We start from the raw sequence: 26,579 nt of genomic DNA on the forward strand, positions 1-26,579 counted from the left end.
GATGATTCTTTTTTCTTCAAAGGGGAGGGGCCCTCTGGAGTTAAAATTTGCTAGTTGGAGGAATTTTCTTTTCAAAAAAGGCACATCAGAATGGCTGTTGAGATCTAAGGGAAAAATTCTTCAAAACTAACCATGCACTTTTGATTTCCATATTTTACTTTGAGGGACTTTAGAGTTTGCCTTCTGTAAACAGAAATACTTGGTCTGATGTCTAAAGAGAAATACAAAATGTGTACCACATAATGGAATATGTATCCCTCTTAATTATATTTCACAATTTCAGATGTCTAACCTACATGTTGAATAGTGTTGATAATGTCAGTTTTAATAGAAAAACTGATAGAATGCAAGATTGTCCCATTATACTGTCTCCCTCACAAGTACAATTATATAGTTCTTTTAGTGATAGTAGATCAATGAATGTACATTTAAACATCTTTCATTTTGATGCAAATCTGTTGAGGAATGAAACTCCTGGGAAAGCATTCATGCTTATATTATTTTGTTATCACACTTTGCTAGAATCAAATCACATGTAGAAGCTCTTAGTTTTCAGAATGGTGGCTTGTGGCTTTACAGATGAAGCTTTGTATATAAAGAAGGAAATCTGTTGATATATCAGTGTCTTAATTGGATAAGAAAGTAGAAACAGTATTCCAGAGTGCTGAGGTAAATCGCCCTCTTACAGTTTGTCGCAGAGTAAAACAGAGCGCAAGTAGCACATTTCAATAACATAATCTTTGACTCTGAACTTTCAAGCATTTTCTTCTGTAATTCTCTATGCCTCAGGTCTTTCATAGGACATGCTTTGAGCAAGTCCAAGTCTCAGCATAAATCTAGAACTAATTCACTTATGTGTGTTAACATTCTGACCTGGAACACATCTTCTCAGATGAGAGAGGGAATGATTGGACATGGTTTATGCTGCATGAAATTTAAATAGAGATGCATCTAGAAATGTTTCCTTAGAGTTAGTACAGCTATTTTTGTATTCCTTATTCAAAGATTCTTCGCTGATAAGAAAACATTCTGTTTTGCTCTCTTCCTGCAGATTGACTTATATTTCAATAAGATAAAGCTTTCCATTAGTAGAGTTTTGCATTGTTTAGATACAATTAACATGGGCCTTATAAAAACTATTCAAATCACCTTCACATCACTTCAAACACTGTTTTCTGAATTGTGTTTTTGGCAGTTAATAAATCTATGTATTTCACAAAACAAAGGACTCTGGGGAAGAAATGGAGGGTAGAAAGGGTGTTGGGGTCCACTGGTGCATGATGGTAGAAAAGGACCTAAGTTAGAGGTGAGAGTGCTTCGCAGACACCTATCCTAGAGAGATGAGAAACTATACCCGTTCCCAACAGCTTTATAGAAAACCATTAACCCCCTCAAATAAAATGACTATAAATTTATATTTAACATGTGAAATGAATTTGTATTGGAAGCAAACTATGATTCCTCCTTTTCTGTATCTTTTTAAAAGTCTTTTTAATTTTTTAAAATCATCTCTATTGATTTATTGGATAGACACAGCCAGAAATTGAGATGGAAGGGGGTGAGTGAAAGGGAGAGAGACAGAGAGACATCAGCAACCCTGCTTCACCACTCAGCAAAGCTTTCTCCCTGCAGGTGGAGACTAATAGCTCAAACCCAGGTCCTTGCACATTGTAACACATGCATTCAACCAGGTGCATCACCATCTGCCCCCCATTTTCTATAACTTTACATGTAAAAATATAGAAAAGGAGAACTCTTTTCATGTTTTCTCTTAAGAATTTTCTAAAGTAGATTTTAAACTAAAATTTATTTAATTTTCTAAAGTAGATTTTAAACTAAAATTTATTTATTAAAATTTATTAATTAATGAATTTATTATTAGTTATTTTATAGGAGGCATATATGAAAATTGAGGGAGAGACAGAAACAGAGAGAGAGAGAGAGAAAGACCGACCAGATCATTGCACAGCTCTGTCATATAAGAATGCCAAGAATGGAGTCTGTGGTTTCTGGGACCTCAGATATGCATGTACTGTGCTTTCATGAACTATCTCCCTCACCCACTTGTAAAATCTAAATCACTTGAGACACTGTGTGTTCATTTATTCTTTAGGCAATAAGAATGCAGTTGTTGACAGTCAGGTAGTGGCACACCAGGTTGAGTGCATAATTTACCATGTGCAAGGAACAGGGCTCAAGTCTCCCGTCGCTACCTGTAGGTAGGGAGTAAGTTTCTAAAGTGGCCAAGCAATGCTGCCACTCCTTCTCTGTCTCCGTTTTTCCTCTAACAAATTTTCTGTTTTCAAATAATCAGTGCAATATAAAAATATTTCTAAAAATAACGAAATTTTTGTCTATAAGTTAATATACTCTCAAACTTCATCATAATGGTTGGTGTTTTGCCTAGGACATCTAGCATGTCAAATATTTACTGGCATTAAATATTACAGTATTTGATATTTATCATGTGGTAACTGTTTGCTCTGAACTATGTGTTTTCAACTGTACCTAGGTTTCAACTGCTCTTTTGAGGGGTCTTTAATTAAACCTGATCTATCATGTGTACTTTTGTGTGCTGTAATTAGATGTTGGTTAGTTTTCTCATCCTTTAAACTTCTTTCTTGGTTAAAGGAAACCTAATTGTTAAGGAAAAAAAATAAAGGCATGTATCAAGTCCAGGCAAGCCAGGCTAATAATCCAGGAATTGGAAGGTTATCTATTGGCAAATCTTTGTGGAGTTCTCAGTTCTTCCCATAGTCTCTAGCATACTGGTTTACCTACAGATTTTGGTTTTATCATCAAGACTCCATAATGGAGAATTCCTTCAAAATTCGGTTTGCCTCTGACTTGTGTTTCTTTCTTTGAACGACCCTGAGTCATCTAGAAACTACTGTCAATTTCAGTCACTGAAAAGATGGATATTGGATATAAACACTTTCCTTGAAGCCTACCATTCTAAACTTCAGGATTTTAATGACTTACATCTCATATTCATTTAGACAGTAACTTATTTAGAGTTATGAATGTGACCAGCAACTTCCTTTAAATCAAAAGTTTAAATTTGAAATGAAAACCTGAGAGTTTTGTATAGACTCCTTCTAAGTTCTTAAATACCTCTGTGCCCTTCTGTAGATTCATTTTTCTCAACCTCTGATGATAAAGGAGCTTTGCACCTCACCCAGGGATTCATGAGAAAGTGTTATTAGCAGGAGTTTTCTATGAGAAAATTGCACTGAGCCATATGGGCTTTCCCGATTTCACTGTATTGCAAATGGGAATTTTAGAAGGGTTGAGGGAAATAAACTGCTCACACCCACAGTGGAGAATATTTGAAACATCTAAGGAGGAGGATCAAGACAATATTAATGTCGGTGTTCTACCTTTCAAAGATGTCCAGATTTTACTCAAAAGAGATGTAGGAAAATCATGTGAAAATTGTAACTTATCTCACTAAGCTCTGAAGAAATTTCATTACAAATACGCGAGTTGTGAAGGATTCAATGTACCAGTAGGATGATAAATATCATAGTTTTGATAAAATGAGAAGTACAGTATCGACCACAATTAATAGTTTCAAGTGGACCGTGTATATGACTAAGGGTCTATTTAGCCTCTGGCACCTGCTGAAGTAATTGCTGGTTTTGTCAAGGACCCTGTCCTACATTGCCTGCACTGTTCACATCATTAATTGCCTATTTAACTGCGTCAATTTGTACACACTTCATAGCATTAGTCAACTATTCTGCCCATCTTTCTCAACAACTGTCCTCTTTATTCATTTATTTATTTATTTATTTTAATTCTAGTTTAGGAAATTAGGACTATCCAGTGTTGCCCAAACAATTATCATCTACTTAGTAATCATAGTTAATTAGATAATCACAGTTTGATTTCCCCATATTTCATAATAGTAGTCCCTATCTTTAGAAATATTCACTCCATATTATAATTCAAAGATTGTTTTGTACTTTTTAGTTGTATGTAACCATACAGAATCAAAGGAATTCAACCTCTTTCAGGAGTCCACCATTCAAGTTGTTGGCCTGATACTGAGCATTGACTATATAGTTGTGGAATTTAGCATTAAGTGAAAATGTGATTTGTGGATTTACTTTTCTTTTAGAATTGTGCTAAATACTCACTAATAATAGGATATCAGTCATGCCAAGGAGATTTCTGACTTAAGCATGAAGCAGTATACAAGACTGCATGTTGGACAATGCTATTAATAATAGCTTACTGACATGTTATATCAAAAACAAAATGGAGAGAGAGAGAGGGAGGTTCCTGTGGCTTAGAGAAGTTGCAGAAGAACGCAGGAGTGATAATTCCACTGAACTTTAAAAATTATTTGAACTGGAAAAATACTTGAAAGTATGTTATCGACCTAGTAAAAACATCATGTGAATCCTTTATTCAAGTGAGCAATAGTTTCCAAGTACATGCTATTTATCATGAGTAAGTGTGCTTTAAAAATTCTAACATGTACAGAAAATTCCCAGGGAAAAATGGTGACAAGAGGAATAAAGCTGAGAATTAAATCTGAAACATTTATGTATAAAATGTGATGGGCAAATAGGTTGAGCACAGACTGTACTGAAGTAGAAAACTTGGAATTTATATAGAACATAATAAAGTTCTTCAACAGTAGGTTGGCATGGACCGCTTTACTTTTAGAAAGATAAGTCTGACAGCTATGTGGAAAGTGAGCCAGAGTGAGGGAGAAATGGGGTGTCAGTTCAAAGAGTTATGAAGCTATTATCGTAATTGTCTGCAGAAGGAATGATGAGGATCCAGGCCTAGGGAGTGACAGGTGGATGGAGAGGAGAGGCGAAATTTGAGGGCATGTTTTGAGGAAGAACTGACAGCATTTGGTGACAGAGCATTTTACTGTCAATCATAACAGATCTGTTTTGTTTTAAGAAAAGAACAGTATAGAGAGTCAGGAGGTAGCGCAGTGAGTTAAGTGCATGTGGCACAAAGCGCAAGGACCAGCATAAGGATCCCTGTTCGAGCCCCCGGCTCCCCACCTGCAGGAGAGTCGCTTCACAGGTGGTGAAGCAGGTCTGCAGGTGTCTGTCTTTCTCTCCCCTCTGACTTCCCCTCCTCTCTCAATTTCTCTCTGTCCTATCCAACAACAGCAACATCAACAATAATAAGAATAACCACAACAATGATGGAACAACAAGGGCAACAAAAGGGGAAAAAATTGTCTCCAGGAGCAGTGGATTCATGGTGCAGGCACCGAGCCCCGGCAATAACCCTGGGGGGCAAAAAATAAAAAAAAGAACAGTATAAAAACAATCATAGTAGTCATGTATTGACAGTCTTAATTTGATAACTGTTTGGATCACTGTTATATAGCTCAAGACTAATGAGAATGTGACTGATTATAGTTCTAATAGAAAAAAACAAAACAAAACATTAAATTACATAAATGAATCCCAGAATTTCGATCCATTTTGTGGTAAAAACTAAGTCTCTGATTCTGACTTGAGGCTCAGACTTGCCCTAAGTCACTTGTTAGTCACTTCATTGTATAAATAAACTAATATTTGGATAGGTTCAGCTTTATTTATTTATTTTTTTTATTGCCACAAGATTGATAGGTAGGACTCAGTGCCTGCAAGTTTCCATCATCACCACTGGCCAGTTTTCCTACATTTAACTATTTTTGTTTTGTTTTTTGGATAGACGTAGGGAGAGAGAGCATAAATGAGAGAGAAAGAGAGATGAGAGATGAGAGAGAGAGATCCACAGCACTGCTCCACCACTCACGAGACTTCCCTACTCTATAGATGAAGACCTGGGGGGGGGGGTTGGGCTTGAACTTGGGTTCTTGTGTCTGACAACTTAGGGTCTGTGCCAAGTGAGTTACCACCTGGCCCACAGCATAATATTTATTTATAAGTTGTTAGTATATATAACCTGCCACTTTACATGGTTCTGTGCAGACTGCATCTGTGGTAAATATCTGATGAGTGAAAACATTCTCCAGAAAGAGCCAAGAAGTAAAATTATGAGTTTATCATCTTAATTTACTTTCCTTTACTAGATTATTTTGAAGAGTTACAGGAAAAAAAAAAACTACCATAAATCATTATAAAAATAGAACTAAGATTTTCTTAGATACTACCTCTATGTCAAACAAAAACTGCAAGAAATGGATAGCAATGCAACAAATTTAGTCAGCATCAATATGCATGCTGCACAGAAAGTTTGAAAGTTTTTTGAAGAAAGGAAAACATTAGAATATGTACACTCTATGCAAAGTGGTCATAATTGCTTCCTATTTACAATACCATCTAATGAAGTAAGATTGGAATAAATGCAGTTTGATTTTGTTTTTTGAATGTACTACAACAATGACAGGTCCACATGAGTTAGTAGTTTTGATTTTTTTATTTATGTTACTAATGAGTGATAGCACCACTGGTTTATATTTATTGTTTTTAAATTTATTAGCATGTATCTGTAGTGATTTAAGATGCATTGATATGGTCCAAAAACAATTAATGCTACTACTCAGAAACAGCAGTGACAAATCTAACAAGCAAATGCTTTAGGATGAAATCAATTAAAAAAAAAACCTGAAAGTGATCATGTAGTTATAATATCTTTTCTAGTCTATTACTAATTCAAGTGTTATTATGTTTTCCATCCTTCTAGAATAAAACCTGAAGGTTTGCCAGTTATTTTCATCTATCTCATACAAGTATGTCTTTGGGATGCATAGATCTGTCTGTCTTTTTTTTATTTTTAAAAAATATTTATTTACCCTTTTGTTGCCCTTGTTGTTTTAGTTAGTATTGTTGTTATTGGTGTCGTTGTTGGATAGGACAGAGAGAAATGGAGAGAGGAGGGGGAAGACAGAGGGGGGAAGAGAAAGATAGACACCTACAGACCTGCTTCACCACCTGTGAAGCGACTCCCCTGTAGGTGGGGAGCCGCGGGCTAGAACAGGGATCCTTTGCAGGTCTTTTAGCTTTGCGCCAGGTGCACTTAAACCCGCTGCGCTTCCGCCCGACTCCCAGATCTGTTTGTCTTTAAGCCAGGAGATTCTACATCCAAATGCATGTATTCTCGTGAAAAAAATAATGTTCTGGGGGGTCAGGCGGTAGCACAGCAGCTTAAGTGCACATGGCGCAAAGCGCAAGGACCGGCATAGGTTCCTGGTTTGAGCCCTGTCTCCCCACCTGCAAGGTGAGTTTGTTTAAAAACAACAAGAGCAACAGAATGGGAAAAATGGCCTCCAGGAGCAGTGGACTGGTAGTGCAGGCACTGAGCCTCAGCAATAACCCTTGACTTCTGGCTACCTCTATCCAACAAATAAATAAAGCTAATACAAAATTATTTTTAAAAAAGAAAAAAAAGATAATGTTCTGAAAATTGGGAAACACTTTACTTCCACAACATTAATTAATGTTAACTGAAGTTCAGTTAAATAGTCTAGGTCATGTTGTGATAGTACTACACTGATTTCATAATGCAACTTTGTGCATTTTGATAATTATTTTGGTTTTTACCACCAGTGCTTGGTGACTGCAAAATGGCTTCACTGCTCCTTATAGTCTCCCCCCAACCTTTTTTTTTTTTTTTGATAAAGGGTAAGAAACAGAAAGGGACGGAGTAGAGAAGGAGAGAGCAAGGGAGAGAGACAGACTTCTTCTAGCGTTTGCCCTTCTTCCGTAGCCAGTCAACAGCGTCAGGTTGAGCCCGATGTAAAGCTTTGAGACCTCCCTTGAATCTGGAAAGGTGGCAGTCGTTGACTATGTGAGTCATAGTCCGTCCCAGCCTCAGGGGCAGCCCGGGTTGTCTCTGGCTCCCCAGCGATGGAATATAGCGGTGCACCGGCCATGGCCTGCTCAACAGCGACCGAGGAGGGCCCAATCACAACGCGCTAGGTCAAAGCCTGGCCGATGCCCGCAGGGGTCTGAGATGAGGTGCCTGTTCTCCACCTCAGCTGACTACCAACTCTGCCTCCAAGAGTCCAGAACAGAGAAGATCAGTGTTGGCGCAGGAGACCAGATTGGATGACTGAGACGCCAAGCGATGAACAGGGTGGACTCGAAGAGCAGGACCAACAGCTTGAAAGCTGTCAGGAGCTTGTTGCTGGCTTTGAAAGTGACTGGGATCCATGTGGATTCAGTCGGCTAGGAAGGATCGTCAGTTTCCCCAATGAATGGGTACTCACAGGATGCACCACAGAGAGACAGTGAGACGTATAGACACCCACAGGACTGCTTAACCACTTGTGAAACTTACACCCTCAATTATGTGAAGTCACAGCTGTTGACCTTAGGCATTTGTCCAGTTTAATGGGTGTGCTCTAAGGCGTTCACCATCACCTAGCCCTTCAATTCAACTTTTTACTTTTTAAAACTTAAAAAAATACTGATAGAATAGAGATAATGAGAGGGAAGTATGAGATAAGAGAGGGGGAAATAGAGTGACACCTACAGCACTGTTTTACTGCTTGTGAATGAACTTCCCTGCAGGTGGGAACCAGGGACCCGAGTCCAGGTCCTTGTACACGGTAATAATGTGTGTGCTCGACCAGATGTGCCACTGCCTGATAACCTTTATTATATTTATTTACTTACTTAATTTGAATGTTTTTTCAACCCTCAGGATCTATTTAATAGAATTTTAGAATTGTTTCCAACAGTCATTTTTAATTGTTAACTCTTCTAATAACATATTCACATATACAGTGCTATATATTGACTATACCTATCTGTCTTAACAGAAAAAATACTGATCTGCATAATAGTCGATGTTGATAATATGTTTATTATTTAACGCTTTATCTTTTTTTTAAACAGATCAATTTACTTAAGCGTAAAGAGGTCAGGGAAGTGGCTCACTTAGTGGAGCACAAAAGCTACACCGTGTAAGTGCCAGATTTTGAGCCGCTGGCCTCTACATGGAAATGCCCCCAAAGGGGGAAAGTGTCAAGAGCCATGGAGTCATGCCGTGGTGACTCTCCTTCACTCTCTGCCTCTTTCCTTTTGTAGATCTCTGTCTCCTCCTCTATAATAAAAAGTAGGGAGAAAAATGCCTGCCACGAGAAGTGGAGTAGTGTAAGCACTAAGCCCTAATAACCCTGGCGGCAAGAAAAAGGAATAAAGAGAAACAGATCGCATGTACAATATCAGTGATCAGACTAGGGATTTCATTCATTCAAGTGTTACATTTTAGCACTGAGTGATTTTTTTTTCACCCAGCTCCCTTTTATATATATTATTGGATTAAGGATTGAGATCCTCTTAAGTGATGGGTTGAAAGGAGATCTATTGGGCCTGAATTGCCAGGTTGTTCTATAAAGCAGCTTATTGTTTTGTTTTTTTAATCCTGAATAATATAAATGGGTTTACATTTATATTTCTTACACAGGTTAGTCAATATTAACTTATGTAGAAGAATAAATGTATCTCATCAATTCATTAATCTCAGTTTATCCAGCTTTAGAGAAATGGAAGCGCAGATTAGTAAAATGGAAAGAATACCTTGCAAATTGGTGTGAAGTATATTACATGTGTCAAAGCATCATTTCTCTTTTTTATATTTTGTATTATATTTATTTGTTTCTTAATAGAGACAGTCAGAAATGGAGAGGGATGGGAGTGATAGAAGAGAGATAGAAAGACATCTGCAACACTATTTTTTTTTCCTCCAGGGTGATTGCTGGGCTCGGTTCCTGCACCGTGAATCCACCGCTCCTGGAGGCCATTTTTCCCCCTTTTGTTGCCCTTGTTGTTGTAGCCTCCTTGTGGTTATTATTATTATTACCATTGTTGATGTTGTTCGCTGTTGGATAGGACAGAGAGAAATGGAGAGAGGAGGGGAAGACAGAGAGGGGGAGAGAAAGACACCTGCAGACCTGCTTCACCACCTGTGAAGCGACTCCCCTGCAGGTGGGGAGCCGGGGCCTCAAACCGGGATCTTTATGCCTCCTTGTGCTTTGCGCCACGTGCGCTTAACTCACTGCCACCGCCCGACCCCCAACACTATTTCATCACTTGCAAAGCTTTCCTCTTGCAGGAGACTGGGGGGATTGGCCTCCAGTCCTTGTGCATTGTAATGCGCACTCAACCAGATGTGCCACCACCTGGTTCCCGAGGCATTAGTTCCCATAAAAAATGTGAATATAATAAGGAACTAAATTCAACTATTAAAATTACAATAAGTTGCATAGTGAAGGAGCTCATTTGGGCAGTGCAAAACTTTGCCACGTATGTAACTTAGGTTTGAATTTGACTCCCAAAACATTGAAGGAAGCTTTGGTGTTGTGATCTTTACTTTTTAAAATTTTTTAAGAAATATTTATTCATTTATTTTCTTTTTGTTGACCTTGTTGTTATTTTTTATTATTGTTGTTATTGATGTAGCCGTTGTTGGATAGGACGGAGAGAAGTGGAGAGAGGAGGGGAAGACAGAAGGGGAGAGAAAGACATCTACAGACCTGCTTCACAGCTTGTGAAATGATTCCCCTTCAGGTGGGGAGCCAGGGGCTCCATCTGGGATCCTCACAGGGTCCTTGCTCTTTGTGCACGTGTGCTTAACCACTGCACTACCACCGGACTTCTGTGATCTCTTTCTTTTTCTTTCTCTGTGCCTCTCTGTCTATATCTATAATAAAATAAGCTGCAAGAGCAGAATGCCTCCTGTGTGTAAGTTTAGAATTTAGGTCCAGGTATCTGCTACTTAATTTTAAGTAGGTTTGAAGAGTTTTCCTTGAAATTTTTACTAATTTTCTTCAAAGTTCTTGAAAAGTCACATACAGTCTGTAAGGTACTATTCGTTGGGAGGTAATGAAACATCCACTGTGCTTTAGCTCTTTAAAATTACTTTGCATACATCAAGCCCTTGGTTTGATCCTTGGCACCATAGATCACATGAATGAATTATGTTCTGTTCTCACTGTCTCACAAAAATAAATCTGCAAACCTTAAATTGATAGAATAAAAAGAATAGATGCTATCTGAACAATCAAATATTTTAGCAGGAACTGTGTACATTACAATAAATGTACCATACCATCAACTCTATTTCTTATTGTTACATTTTAAAAAGTTTTAAAATAAAGAAAGCCATGAAAATATATAGTTCTGTTTTTGAAATTATGATGAATAGAGCAGATAATTTAACAAGAATAATTTTTTGTTGTCAGAGGTTTAATTTCTCTCTACATAAGTGAAAATGAAACTAGACTTTCTGAGAAGGGACACACATCTCTTTTGATGTGTTTTTATTTTTCTTTCTTGGAATATTGCACCTGAAAATTAATTTGCCATTTTTAACTATGATTCAATGTACCTTTGTGATGCTACAAATACACTAAAAACAGTCACTGTACTGTGAATAACTGACAAGGGACTAAGAGGCCACATAGCAGTTATGCAAGAGCCTTTCATTCCTGAGGTTCTGAAGACCCAGGTTCAATTCTCTGTATCACCATAAACTAGAGAGTTGAGCAATGGTTTGGTAAATCAGACCAAAAAAAAATCTAAACACATGATCTATTTTAGAACTAGCAGAAGACAGAGAAATACAAATAGAAATGTCTCTTTTTTTAAATGAGTCAAACACTCAAATGATTACCCAAATAATTACATTTTTTTTTTCATTTTTGCAATTTTAGATCTAGTTCTTTCTATGATGGAAATCTTTCCTCTGCAATTACCTCTTTCTCCTGTCTCAATCTTCAATATCATAGACTCCCAGAAACTTAAGTAGATTTATAGCAGCTAATATAAAGCTAAGCATGCAGTGGATACTCCATAAATATTTGTTGATGATTATAACTTTGTCTTGACCAGATTGCTCGGATAATTGCTTTAAACCTCCTGTGGCAATTTAGTTACACTATGTGGGATTTGGCATGTCAATTAGAAACACTCTCCCCAAATTTACATAAAGGCAGATGATGCTTTCATCAAATTAATTTAGATTCTTTTAGAACAGACCAGGACAATATTTTGAGATCCAAAATGAACCCAGTACTGAGAGTTAAAATATTCATATATATAATAACTAGTCTTAATTATGCCATAAGCCATTATTATGTTACATCTGCATCTGTGATATTTTAAGATTCGAGAACATTAAATCAATACATTAATGATTCCATCTGTCAGAAGTCTGTTAAGCTTAAAAGTGTCACCCACCATGTTATTAAAGGAGACTTTAAGAGTCTGTCTATTTAACAAGGAGACAAATGAGCATGCAACATAAAAACACACACACACAGAGTTCACTTTTACTGTAATGCATTCTTGCTCATTATTTAAAAATATACATATGTTCTTTAAACATTAAACTTAGTTCTACATCTTCTGGGATTTTGTGGAACAACTAATGTAATCTGCTGCATTTTGAGGGTTTTTTTTTGTTTCCTTTCATTCATTTAAGATCATTTTACTTTTCATCTGAAAATATAAAAATAAGACAAATAAGAAGCTTTCCTTTAAAAACAATCCATCACGCTAACAGGATAGACCCAATAAAATACACATTAAGGAAATATGACTTTATCTGAACAGTCATTACTTCATCTTTTCTTCTATTATTGCAAATTTCCAAATAGTGCCTATTTTTATAACCCCTTCTCAGTATACACATTCTTCTATATGCTTATTCTTTAAGTAATTATTCAGGTGTGTTGTATGAGAGCATTAGGGATTTCATGGCTTTTATTTTCCTTTTCTCTTGGTATCTTGTTGATAAATAAACAACCAGAGGAAATTTCACCTCTGTGAAATATTTTCCTCAAGAGAACAGACCTTCTCAAAAGGTCAAATTAATTCAGTTATCAAAGCATTCCAGCTTCTGGGCAGAAATATTTGTGTACTGAACCCACATAGATTCTGGGAGGTCCATCTTAGAAGTCTGGTCACAACGGAATCATTCCTTATTCTGTCCTGAACACAAAGGAGTGTGCATCAGAGCCACCTTAGCTACTGGAGCGCACTCTGAGACAGCGAGGATGTTCTCCTTCTCAATGGACTGCAGAATTGCTTCCCTCACAGCGACCACATAATCTGTTAGCATATGGATGATGCTAATAGTGGCTAATTTTCCTGAAGCCAGTTAACTAATTCCATGTATATCCCTCCATCTTTACAGATATTTTATCCCACTTTTGCCTGTGTCTAGAATCTGAAAACACTTAGTGGGAAAATACTTTCTTTATGGAAGTTGTTGTAATAAAAAACACAGTCCCCACTTTCCAGCCTATTAAAATATTACCCTTTTAAAGGTACAGACTATTGTACTTACTGTTGAATGTAAAACATTAATTCCCCAATTAAAAAAAATCAGAGTAAAAAAAAAACCTACAAGGTGCTCACCTGGTTGAGCTCACAGAGTACTATGCACAAGGGTCTGCGCAAGGACCTGGGTTCAAGCCTTCTCTCCCCACCAGCAGCAAGGAAGCTTTACAAGTGGTGAAGAAGGTCTGCAGGTGTCTTTCTGTCTCCCTCTCTATTTCCCTCAACCCTCTCAATTTCTTGCTTTCCTGTTGAGTGAAATGGAAAAAAGAAAGAAAGATAAAATAGCTACTAGGATCAGTAGATTCATAGTATGGGCACTGAGTCCCTGTGATTGGAGGCAATACACACACACACACACACACACACAGAGACACACACACATACACACACACAGACACACACACACAGACAGACACACACACACAAACACATACACAGACACACACAGAGACACACACAGACAGACATACACACAGAGACACACACACACACACCACTAGAAGTATGGGGAGAGTAACTCACCCAATGGAGGGCACAGTAAACCACTTGGTAGGAGCCAGGGTAGAGGTGCCTGCCAGTGCTAAGGCTGCCATATGGGAGCACCTGCACAGAGAAAGCTTCATGAGCAGTAGAACAAAGCTGTGGTGACTTTCCTTCTCTCTCCCTCTCCTATTTCTCTCTCCCTCTCTGAAGCTCACAGTCTATTTAAAAAAAGGCTGGGTAGATAGCATAGTGGTTATGCAGAAGGCTTTTATGTTTTTTTAATTTCTTTATTGGGGAATTAATGTTTTATATTCGACAGTAAATACAATAGTTTGTACATGCATAACATTTCCCAGTTTTCCATATAACAACACAATCCCCACTAGGGCCTCTGCCATCCCTTTTGGACCTGTATTCCCACCCCCCCAACCCAAACCCCAGAGTCTTTTCCTTTGGTGCAATATTCCAACTCCAGTTCAGGTTCTACTTGTGTTTTCTCTTCTGATCTTGATTTTCAACTTCTGTCTGAGAGTGAGATCATCCCTTATTCATCCTTCTGTTTCTGACTTATTTCACGTAACATGATTTTTTTCAAGGCCCACCCAAGATTGGCTAAAAACAGTGAAGTCACAGTTTTTAATCTCTGAGTAATATATATATCACAACTTGCTCAGCTACTCATATGTTGTTGGACACCTGTGTTGCTTCCAGGTTTTGGCTATTACAAATTGTGCTGCTAAGAACATATGTGTACACAGATCTTTTTGGATGGATGTGTTGGGTTCCTTAGGATATATACCCAGGAAAGGAATTGCAGGATCATATAGTAGGTCCATTTCTAGCAGAAGGCTTTTATGTTTGAGGCTCTGAAGTCCCAGGTTCAATCCCCAGAAACACCATAAGTCAGAGCTAAGCTGTGTCCTGATTTCTGCTCTCTTTAAAAAAAGGTTTTAGGAACAAAGTCCCAGTGAATGTTCTGATGTTGTCAAAAACAAAACAAACAAAAAGAAAAAAAAAACTACTAGGCTAATAACACACCTTGCATACATTAGGCCCTGTGGCTGGGGAAGGGAATATAACTCAATATTAGAACACAATATGGAAGTCTAAGGTCCCTGTCTAAGGTCTCAAATCAAAACCTAGTCTCTCTCACTTGCATTCTCTTTCTTTCATAAAAAATGAATAAACAGGGAGTCGGGTGGTAGCACAGCAGGTTAAGCACATGTGGTGCAAAGTGCAAGGACTGGCGTAAGGATCCCGATTCGAGCCCCCGGCTCCCCACCTGCAGGGGCGTCACTTCACAGGTGGTGAAGCAGGTCTGCAGGCCTCTATCTTTCTCTTCCCCCTGTCTTCCCCTCCTCTCTCCATTTCTCTCTGTCCTATCTAACAACAATGACATCAATAACAACAATAATAACTACAACAACAATAAAAAGACAACAAGGGCAACAAAAGGGAAAATAAATAAATAAATAAATATTAAAAAATGAATAAACAGAGGGCGGGGAAATAGCATAATGATTATGCAAACAGACTCTCATGCCTGAGGCTCCTAAATCCCAAGTTCAATCCCCAACACCACCATAAACCAGAGCTGAGCAGTGCTCTGTTGTTTCTCTCTGTGTGTGTCTCTCTGCATCTCTCATAAATAAAATAAGTAAATTTAAAAAATGAATATATATACATATATAGTAAGATGTACATATATATTATATAGTAAGTTAAAATGGGCCAGGCTGTGGCCACCTGGTTGAGCTCACCAATTACCATACTCAATGACCCAGGATCCAGCCCCCATTTTCCACCTTCCTGGGGGCAAGCTTCACAAGTAGTGAAGTAGGTCCACAGGAGTCTCTCCTTTTCTCTTCCTATCTATCTCTCCATCCTATATCAATTTCTCTCTGTCCTCAAAAAAAAAAAAAAAAAAAAAAAGACAGAGAGAGACAGAATGGCAACCATCCAGGACAATGGATCTGTCATGAAGGCACCAAGTCCCAGCAATAACCCTTGTGGAAACAATTATGCAGTTAAAACTTTAAAGATAGATTAATAAGAAATCCTTTTATCTAAAGAATTCACTGAGATGATGTTGAAAAAGTTTTGTGTTCTTTTTATTTCTTGTTTTATTATTGTATGCTAATAGCAATGAAGAAAGGCAGTGAAACTATAAGCCATCGTACACTGGAGAATAAAATTGGTTTTCTGAAAAAAAAAAGGGTTAGATGGTGGAGCACCTTGTTAATACACACATTACAGTGCACAAGGACCCGAGTTCAACCCCCCATCTCCCACCCACAAAAAAGTTTTATGAGCAGTGAAGCCAGTGATGCATGATGCGGGTGTTTTTCTCTCTCCCTCTCTATCCACCCTTCAATTTTCTCTCTCTCTCTCTCTCTCTCTCTCTCTCTCTCTCTCTCTCTTTCTCCCTCTCTCTCTCTCTCCTCATATCTATCTATCTATCCAAAAAAAGGAACATAACATATAGTAAAGGTGTCTGAAAAAGAAGATTAATGTGTAGCTAGCTAAAGATTCCAGAACAGTGTACTGGATCAGGCAAGGAATAAGTAGACATAGTTTATATTTTAATTTTTTTAATTTATTTTTTATTTAAGAAAGGAAAAATTAACAAAACCATAGGGTAGGAGGGGTACAACTCCACACAATTCCCACCACCCAATCTCCATATCCTATCCCCTCCCCTGATAGCTTTCCCATTCTCTATCCCTCTGGGACATGGACCCAGGGTTGTTGTGGGTTGCAGAGGGTGGAAGGTCTGGCTTCTGTAATTGCTTCCCCGCTGAACATAGGTGTTGACTAGTCAATCCATACTCCCAGTCTGCCTCTCTCCCTAGTAGGGTGGGTATCTGGGGAAGCAAAGCTCATGCTCATGGATTGGAAGAATAAATATCATCAGAATGAATATTCTCCCCAGAGCCATATACAAATTTAATGCAATACCCATTAAAGTTCCACCAAGCTTCTTTTAAGAGAATGGAACAAACATTACAATCATTTATCTGGAACCTGAAAACACCTAGAATTGCCAAAACCATCTTGAGGAAAAGAAACAAAAATGGAGGTATCATACTCCAAGATCTCAAACTATATTATAAAGCTAACATCATCAAAACAGCATGGTACTGGAACAAAAATAGGCACATCTAATCTTTGATAAGGGTTCCCAAAGCTTTAAATGGAAGAAGGAGACTCTCTTCAATAAATGGTGCTGGGAAAACTGGGTTGAAACATGCAGAAGAATGAAATTGAACCACTTTATCTCACCAGAAACAAAAATCAACTCCAAATGGATCAAAGACCTGGATGTTAGACCAGAAACTATCAAATACTTAGAGGAAAACATTGGTAAAACACTTCCCCACCTACACCTCAAGGACATCTTTGATGAAATAAACCCAATTGCAAGAAAGACTAAAGCAGAACAAACCAATGGGACTACATCAAATTGAAAAGCTTCTGCACATCCAAAGAAACTATTAAACAAAGAGACCCCTCACAGAATGGGAGAAAATCTTCACATGCCATACATCAGACAAGAAACTAATCACCAAAATATATAAAGAGCTCAGCAAACTTAGCAACAAAAAAGCAAATGACCCCATCCAAAAATGGGCAGAAGATATGAACAAAATATTCACTTCAGAGGAAATCCAAAAGGCTAACAAACATATGAAAAATTGCTCCAGGTCGCTGATTGTCAGAGAAATGCAATTAAAGACAACATTGAGATACCATGTCACTCCTGTAAGAATGGCATACATCAAAAAGGACAGCAGCAACAAATGGTGGAGAGGCTGTGGGGACAGAGGAACCCTTTTGCTTTGCTGGTGGGAATGTAAATTGGTCCAGCCTCTGTGCAGAGCAGTCTGGAGAACTCACACAAGGCTAGACATGGACCTTCCATATGATCCAGTATTTTTTAATTAAAAAAAATTTTTTTTGTGCCTCCAGAGTTATTGCTGGGGCTCGGTGCCTGCACTACGAATCCACTGCTCCTGGAGGCCATTTTTCTCCTTTTGTTGCTCTTATTTTGTATGGTTGTTGTGGTTATTATTATTGTTGTTCTTGTTGATGTCATCGTTGTTAGATAGGACAGAGAGAAATGGAGAGAGGAGGGGAAGACAGAGGGGGAGAGAAAAATAGACACCTGCAGACCTGCTTCACCTCAAATGAAGTGACTCCCCTGCAGGTGGGGAACCGGGGGCTCAAACCGGGATCCTTATGCCAGTCCTTGTGCTTTGCGCCATGTGCTCTTAACCCGCTGTGCTACCGCCTGGCTCCATAGGCATAGTTTATAACAAACAGGAAGAGAAACATGTGAAATGGAAATTAATCTTTATTAAAATACAGAGAAGGTTAGAATTTAAATAAGTTCAGGCTGCTATTTGAGATTCCATATTCTTCCTTCTCCACTTCCTCTTTCTCCATATATATCATAAGCATGTAGAACAGGTGATAGGCAGAGCTTTATTATTTGAAATAATAAAGGTAATGCAAATATTTTAGAAGAAAGAAGATAGAGGAAAACAGTAGCATGCGTGCTAAATTCATAAAAAATCTGCATACATTGTATATAAGAATGAAGTTCAGTAAACTCATTTCTAGCAGCAGTGTTTGCGAGCTGACATTGCAAAATATGCCATGATGGTGACAAAATCCCAGGAAGAAGTAAGTTGAAATCTAGTAAAAGTTGACTTTTCATGTTTTCTTGTCAGCGTCTAAGAATGCAGAGTCTTAGTCAAAAACCATGTTGAGTTAGAAAAAACATTGTATCACTTGACTACTTGAGCTTGCTGACAGTGATTCATGTTCACTACACCAGTCTGAAACTAAATAGAAAATAGAGCATGATGGATGCAAGGAGGGCAAGAAAGATGGCTGCCTGCTATTGTTGGAATTACTCTAATTCTGCTTGTCTTCCCACTCTTTGTTGTTGCTGTTTGTAAGAAGTGTGCTCTTTAGAAGCTGCCTTTTAAATTCCACGTTGATGACTCTTGGATTTCTTTCTCATAATATAAATCGACTGTGGTTCCAGGGCCCTGACAATAACATAGAATGTGAGCAAATTCTAGAGCTTGAAAATAAGACTGTCTTGAGCTTCTCGTTCTCACATATTTGTAGGACTGTCACGTTTGGGAAAGTGTCAGAGAAATGTAGCAGTTAGGTAAGCTAACTAAGCTAAGCATGTTATCTTAAGTAGGTTTCATTTATACTTCATGTTACTAGGTAACATTTCCTTGTACCCAAACAAGACATTATTTATTTATTTAATTTATTTACAAAAGGAGACATTAACAAAATCATAGGATAAGAGGGGAACAACTCCACACAATTCCCATCACCGGATCTCTATATCCCATCCCCTCCCCTGATAGCTTTCCTATTCTTTATCCCTCTGGGAGTATGGACCCAAGGTCATTGTGGGTTGTAGAAGGTGGAAGGTCTGGATTCTGTAATTGCTTCCCCCCTGAACATGGGTGTTGACTGGTCAGTCCATACTCCCAATCTGCCTCTCTTTCCCTAGTAGGGTGGGTATCTGGGGAAGCAGAATTCCAGGACACATTGGTGGGGTTGTCTGTCCAGGGAAGTCTGGTCGGCATCATGCTGGCATCTGGAACCTGGTGGCTGAAAAGAGAGTTAACATACAAAGCCAAACAGATTGTTGAACAATTATGGACCTAAAGACTGGAATAGTGGAGATGAAGTGTTGGGGGCACTCACTGCAGACTCTTGTGTACTGCTTTCAGGTATATATTTTGCCCTAGTTTATGAATACATGTGAGCATATGCTCTATCTCAGGGGACCTGGTCTATATCTCAGTTTTGGGACTTTGTTAGCAAGTGAACTACCTGGAATGGAATTTGAGAATACTATGAAAGGAAAGGTCTCACCTGAGTAATGAAGCTGAAGGATTGTCATTTCTCTCCTGAAGTCTCTGGACACAGTGTGAACTGAAGCATGCTGAGGTGGCACTCATTGCATTGATTAGTTTGTGATCGGTGGGTGCAATATTATTTGATATGAATTGAGAGAAGCATGCAGGAAAGTGTACCCCACCCTAAGGTTCCAGGACTAGGGAAATATAGGCTCTATAGTGGAAATGTGAGGTTCCTGCTGTCTTAGGGTTCAAGAAGACAATGGATAGTTATTTTCATAATCACAGTATTTGGTAATTGGGAAAACTTTGAAAAGTCTCTTTGTTAGGATTTGCTGTATAATACCCAACATCTTGTATATAGCTGTGCTACCAGTTGCTTCTGTTCTCCCTGGTCTAGGCTTTTGAGAGAGTGAACATATCAAAGACTCAGCCTATGTATTAAAAAGACTCAGTCTATGCTTTAAAAAGTTTGAGGTATACAATCAATTTCTCCCCCTCATATTAATTAAATAGTGATTTATATGACTACAATTTAATAGGAGTGTACATAAACACCATTCCCAACTCCAAAAGACTGTGTCCCATCCCACCCCACGCCCCCCCCCCGCCACACTGCGAAGCGGAATGTTCACCCTCCCCCTCACCACAGGGTTTTTACTTTGGTGCCCTACTCTATAGATTTAGTCAGATCCTGTTTTTAGTTTCCCTTTCTGTTCTTCTTTCTCAACTTCTGTTGATGAGTGGGATCATCCCATACTCATCTTTATCTTTCTGACTTAGCTCACTTAACATAATACCTTCTAGCTCCACCCAAGATGGGTCAGAGAAAGTGGGCTCATTGTTCTTAATTTAAAGCTGCGTAGTATTTCATTGTGTATATATACCATAGCTGTCTCAGCCACTTATCTGTTGTTGGGCACCTGGCTTGCTTCCAGGTTTTAGCTCTTCTGGATTGAGTTGCTATGAACATAGGTGTACACATATCTTTTTGGTTGGGCATTATGGAATCCTTGGGGTATATCCCCAGGAGACAAGTTACTGGGTCATATAGAAGGTCCATGTCTAGCCTTGTGAGAGTTCTCCAGACTGCTCTCCACAAAGGCTGGAACAATTTACATTCCCACCAGCCTCTCCAGCATTCGTTGCTGCTATCCATTTTGATGTATGCCATTCTCAAAGGAGTGACATGGTATCTCAATGTTGTCTTTATTTGCATTTCTCTGACAATCAGTGACCTGGAGCAATTTTTCATATGTTTGTTAGCCTTTTGGATCTCCTGTGAAGTGAATATTTTGTTCATATCCTCTGCCCATTTTTGGATGGGGTCATTTGCTTTTTTGTTGCTAAGTTTGCTGAGCTCTTTGTATATTTTGGTGATTAGTTTCTTGTCTGATGTATGGCATGTGAAGATCTTCTCCCATTCTGTGAGGGGTCTCTTTGTTTGTGTGATAGTTTCTTTGGCGTTGCAGAAGATTTTCAATTTGATGTAGTCCCATTGGTTTGTTTCTGCTTTAGTCATCCTTGCAATTGGGTTTGTTTCATCAAAGATGTCCTTGAGGTGTAGGTGGGAAAGTGTTCCACCAATGTATTCCTCTAAGTATTTGATAGTTTCTGGTCTAACATCCAGGTCCTTGATCCATTTGGATTTGGTTTTTGTTTCTGGTGAGATAAGGTGCTTCCGTTTCATTCTTCTGCATATTACAACCCAGTTTTACCAGCACCATTTATTGAAGAGAGCCTCCTTCTTCCATTTAATGCTTTGGGGCTCCTTATCAAAGATTAGATGTCCATATGTGTGGGTATTTAGTTCTGGGCTTTCAATTATGTTCCACTGGTCTTTGTGCCTATTTTTGTTCCAGTACCAGGATGTTTTGATGATGGTCTTATAATAAAGTTTGAGGTCTGGGTGTGTGATGCCTCCATTTCTGTTTCTTTACCTCAAGATGGTTTTGGCAATTCTAGGTGTTTTCTGGTTCTAGATAAATGACTGTAGTTTTTGTTCTATTCTCTTAAAAAAGCTTGGTGGAACTTTGATGGGTATCGCATTAAATTTGTATATGGCTATGGGGAGAGTATTCATTTTGATGATATTTATTCTTCTGACCCATGAGCATGGGATGTCTTTCCATTTCTTGGTATCAGTTTCTCTTTCCATGAAGTGACCCATAGTTTTCAGTATACAAGTCTTTCACTTTTTTGGTAAGCTTTATTCCCAGGTATTTTATTGATTTTGCTACAACAGTGAATGGGAGTGATTTCTAGATGTCTTCTTCTTCAGATTTAGTTTGCATAAAGAAGTACCATAGATTTTTGTACATTGATTTTGTAGCCTGACACCTTGCTATATTGCCTTATAACTTCCAGTAGTTTTCTGCTGGATTCTTTAGGTTTTTCTATGTATGCTATCATATCATCTGCAAATAGTGAGATTTTGAATTCTTCCCTTCCAGTCTGTATCCTTTAATTTCTTTCTCTTGCCTGATTGCCATGGAAAGAACTTCCAATACCATGTTGAAGAGTAAGGGTGATAGTGGACAGCCCTGTCTAGTCCCTGATCTGAGGGGGAATGCTTTCAGCTTCTGCCCATTGAGTATAATGTTGGTTGTAGGCTTGCTATTTATGGATTCCACTATCTTGAGGAATTTCCCCTCTAGTGCCATATTTTGTAGTGTTTTGAGCATGAATGGGTTTTGGATTTTGTCAAAGGCTTTCTCTGCATCTATTGAGAAAATCATGTGGTTTTTGGCTTTGCTTTTATTGATGTGGTAAATGACATTGATTGACTTAGGTATGCTGAACCAGCCTTGCATTCCTGGGATAAATCCCACTTGGTCGTGATGAACAATCTTTTTGATATACTGTTGTATCTGGTGGGCCAGGATCTTGTTTAGTATTTTGGCATCTATGTTCATCAGAGATATTGGTCTGTAGTTTTCCTTTTTTCTGTGTCCCTATCTGCTTTTGGTATCATGGTGATGTTGGTCATAGAAGGTGGAAAGGAGTGTTCCTATTTCTTGGATCTTGTGGAAAAGCTATAAAACTATGCATATTAACTGTTTCCTGAAGGTTTTGTAGAATTATTTTGTGAAGCCATCTGGTCCAGGACTTTTCTTGTTGGGGAGATTCTTAATAACGGTTTTGATTTCTTTGTCTGTGACTGGTGTATTTAGGTTTTTTAGTTCTTGGTCCAGTTTTGGAGGGTGAAGATCTCTGAAAATATCCAGGAGGTCTAGTCTAGTCATCTCTTCATTTAATTCTCTTGTTTCTTTATTGATTCTCTACTTTGCTGATCTGTCTAAATGTGAGAGTGGGGTATTAAAGTCTCCCACTATTACTGTATTACTACTTATGTATTTTTGTAGTTCTTTCAGTAGGTGTTTGATGTATTTAGATGGTCCCTCATTGGGTACATAGAAATTAATAATTGTTAAGTCTTCTTGGCTGATTGATCCTCTAATAATTATGTAATGTCCTTGCCTATCTTTTATTACTTTATTTAATTTAAAATCTATTGTGTCAGAGATGAGAATGGCTGTTCCTGCCTTTTTTGTGGTTCTGCCTTTTTTTTGTGGTTTCTGCCTTTTTTGTGGTCCATTAGCCTTTCACTTTAAGTCTGTGTTTATCTTGTTGGGTCAGATGGGATTCTTGCAAGCTGCATATGGTTGGGTTATGTTTTCTGAACCATCCTCTCACTCTGTGCCTATTGATGGGTGAGTTTAAGCCATTGACATTTATTGATATTATGGATTTAATGTATTGTAGTACCATTATTCAACAATTTTTTATTTGCTCTGATATATTGCAAGTATTATAGTTATGTTCTTGTTTATAAGATGTTTTTTAGAACCTCTTTTAGGGCAGGCTTGGTGATGGTTGCCTCCTTTAACTGTTTTCTGTCTAAGAAGGTTTTGATCCCTCCATCCAGTTTGAATGAAAGTTTAGCAGGATATATTATCCTTGGTTGAAACCCTTTTTCATTCAGGGCCCAATAGATTTCTTGCCATTTTCTTCTGGCTTTTAGAGTTTGACTAGAGAAGTCTGTTGATAGTCTTATGGAATTTCCCCCTGTATGTGATTTTTTTGTTTTTCTCTTACAGCCTTTAGGATCCTTTCTTTATCCTTTTTTTCACTGTAACTCTGATATGTCTTGGTGTCTTCAGGTCTGGGTTGATTCTGTTTGGGACTCTCTGGGCCTTTTGAATCTTAATGTCCTTTCTGTTATTCAGGTCTGGGAAGTTTTCTTCTATAATTTCCTTTAGAATGTTTACTTCCCCTTTCTCTCTTTCTTCCTCTGGCATGCCAATTAAACAAATGGTACTTCTTTTGAGATCATCCCATATTTATCTGTTGTTTTTTTCAGTCTTTCTCAATCTCTTTTTTGACTTTTTTACCTCTTTCTTAGTTTTCCCTAGCTCATCCTCTGGCTAATTCTGTTTTCTACTTCTGTTAGTCTGCTTTCCCTTCCCTCAGCTTCTTTCTTCAGTTCAGCTATTTCAACTTTCAATTGTCTAATTACCTCGAGGTAGTTAGTATTTTCCTTGAGGGTCTCATCTGTTGTTTCCGTAATTCTGCTAGCCCTTTCCTCCATAGTTGTCTTCATATCTGTGATTATTATGTTTCATATTGATTGCATACTTTTCTTATCTATGGTTACCTCTGACTGATTTATAGTTTCTTCTGGGTTCTTGTCTTCATTCATTGTAGTAGCAGTTTTATTTGCTCTTGGTTTAACCATTATTTTATTGATATGTTTTTTATTTTTATGTTCTGTTGTTCTTCAGTTGTTGTATTTTGAATACAAGCCATGCTATACTAAATATCTTTATGACAAATGCAGTCACCAACCTTGGAAAATACTATAGTAACTGAAGCAAGGATTGAAGCAGTTTAACCAATACCAGTTAGCCAAACAATGCCTGCAGCCCAAGAAAAAATAGCAACCAAATCTAAATGAAAAAGAAAGAGGCAGGGGAAAAAAAGGATAGCAAGAATAGACAATTATTCAAATCAACTGTCCACTGTAAATTCTAGTGGTAGCAAAAGGAGAAAGGGAAGTAGAGAAGAGACACACACACACAAAGAAAGCCCACTGTGAGTCAGATTTCTCCCCCCAAATAATTCACAAATAAGTATCAGTGAATTCAGAAAGCAGAAGAAGGAGGAAGGAAGAAAAGAAGACAGGAATGAGAAAAGAAAATAAAAGAGCAGTGAAAGGAAAGATTTTTTTTTAATTAGCTAGGAGGAGGGAGAAGGGGGAGAGTGATAGAGGAGGTAGGCAGAGTGAAACAACTTCCTCTCACAATGGATTGGACAACCAATCACCAACAATGGAAAACACACTAAAAGATAATTTTGGTCAACCTGAAGGAGGAGGGGAAAGTATCACGCGTATATATAATAGTAATAATAAAATAGAACAGAGTAAAAAACCCTAACAGTCAGTCTGAAGCTAGGACAGCTCCTGATTGTCAAAGACAGCCAATTGTTAAAAAAAAAAAATCACATCCCTGGTGAGCCAGGAATCTTGGTAATGAAAAAAGCTCAGCGGGGTATAGGGTGGGGAAGAGGGGTCAGCTTCAGAAATAATAAAAAAGAATTCTTTCTTTTTCTCTGTTTTCTAACCCAAATTGAGCTATAGTCACCTCCTTGGTGACTGTATTACACTTAGGACCCCTTATTCACCATCCTGCTGAGGCCAGGTATCCTACCCTTTGCAGCAGTTGTTGTCTGAGCTCTTGCCAACAGCTGTCTCTAAGTCGCCATCTTGGCCCCACCCCTATTTATTATTTATTTTAATGTCAGGTCCTTTCCTGTACAAGATTTCTTTGCTCTTGAGTATCCTTCCCCCCCTTTAATATTTATATATATATATATATATATATATATAGGCGAGGAGAGAGTCATATTACAGCACTGAAACTTCCTCTAATGTGGTGAGGACAAGGCTAGAACTTGGGTTGTGCACAGGACAAAACAGTATTCAAGTGATCTGTTTGCTGGCCCCCACATAGTCTTTTTGAACAACTTGTAGGACAATGTAACCTTTATAAATTTGATTTTACTTGATTTGACTACATACTTATATTCACATACATACACATATGTATATTCAAATATTTGAGATATTTAATAAGAAAATTGCTGGTATAAGCTGTTTTTAGTTATTTTAATTTTTTATTTACTTAGTTAAAATTATCCCTTTATTGTTTTTTTTTTTTGTATCTCTTTTTTTTTTTATTTAAATTTTTAATTTAAGAAAGGATTAGTGAACAAAAGCATAAGGTAGGAGGGGTACAACTCCACACAATTCCCACCACCCAATCCCCATAACCCACCCTCTCCCATGATAGCCTTCCCATTCTCTAGCCCTCTGGGAGCATGGACCCAGGGTCGTTGAGGGTTGCAGAAGGTAGAGGGTCTGGCTTCTGTAATTGCTTCCCCGCTGAACATGGGCGTTGACTGGTCGGTCCATACTCCCAGTCTGCCTCTCTCTTTCCCTAGTAAGGTGTGTCTCTGGGGAAGCTGAGCTCCAGGACACATTGGTGGGGTCTTCAATCCAGGGAAGCCTAGTCAGCATCCTGGTGGCATCTGGAACCTGGTGATTGAAAAGAGAGTTAACATATGAAGCCAAACAATTTGTTGAGCAATCATGGATCCCAAGATTGGAATAGTGGAGAGGAAGTGTTAGGGAGGTACTCACTGCAAACACTAGTGTACTTCTGCTTTCAGGTATATATTTTTCAGTAGTTTATGGATACGTGTGCACATACGCTCTCTCTCACAGAAACTGGTGTATGTCTAGGTTATGGGACTTTGTTAGAAAGTGAACTACCTGAGATGAAATTAGAGTGTACTATAAAAGGAAAGGTCTCACCCGAGTAATGAAGCTGAAGGGTTGTCATTCCACACGTGAAGTCTCTGGATA

The sequence above is a fragment of the Erinaceus europaeus genome, chromosome 19, assembly GCF_950295315.1.
Source record: "Erinaceus europaeus chromosome 19, mEriEur2.1, whole genome shotgun sequence".
Classification (NCBI taxonomy): Eukaryota; Metazoa; Chordata; class Mammalia; order Eulipotyphla; family Erinaceidae; genus Erinaceus; species Erinaceus europaeus.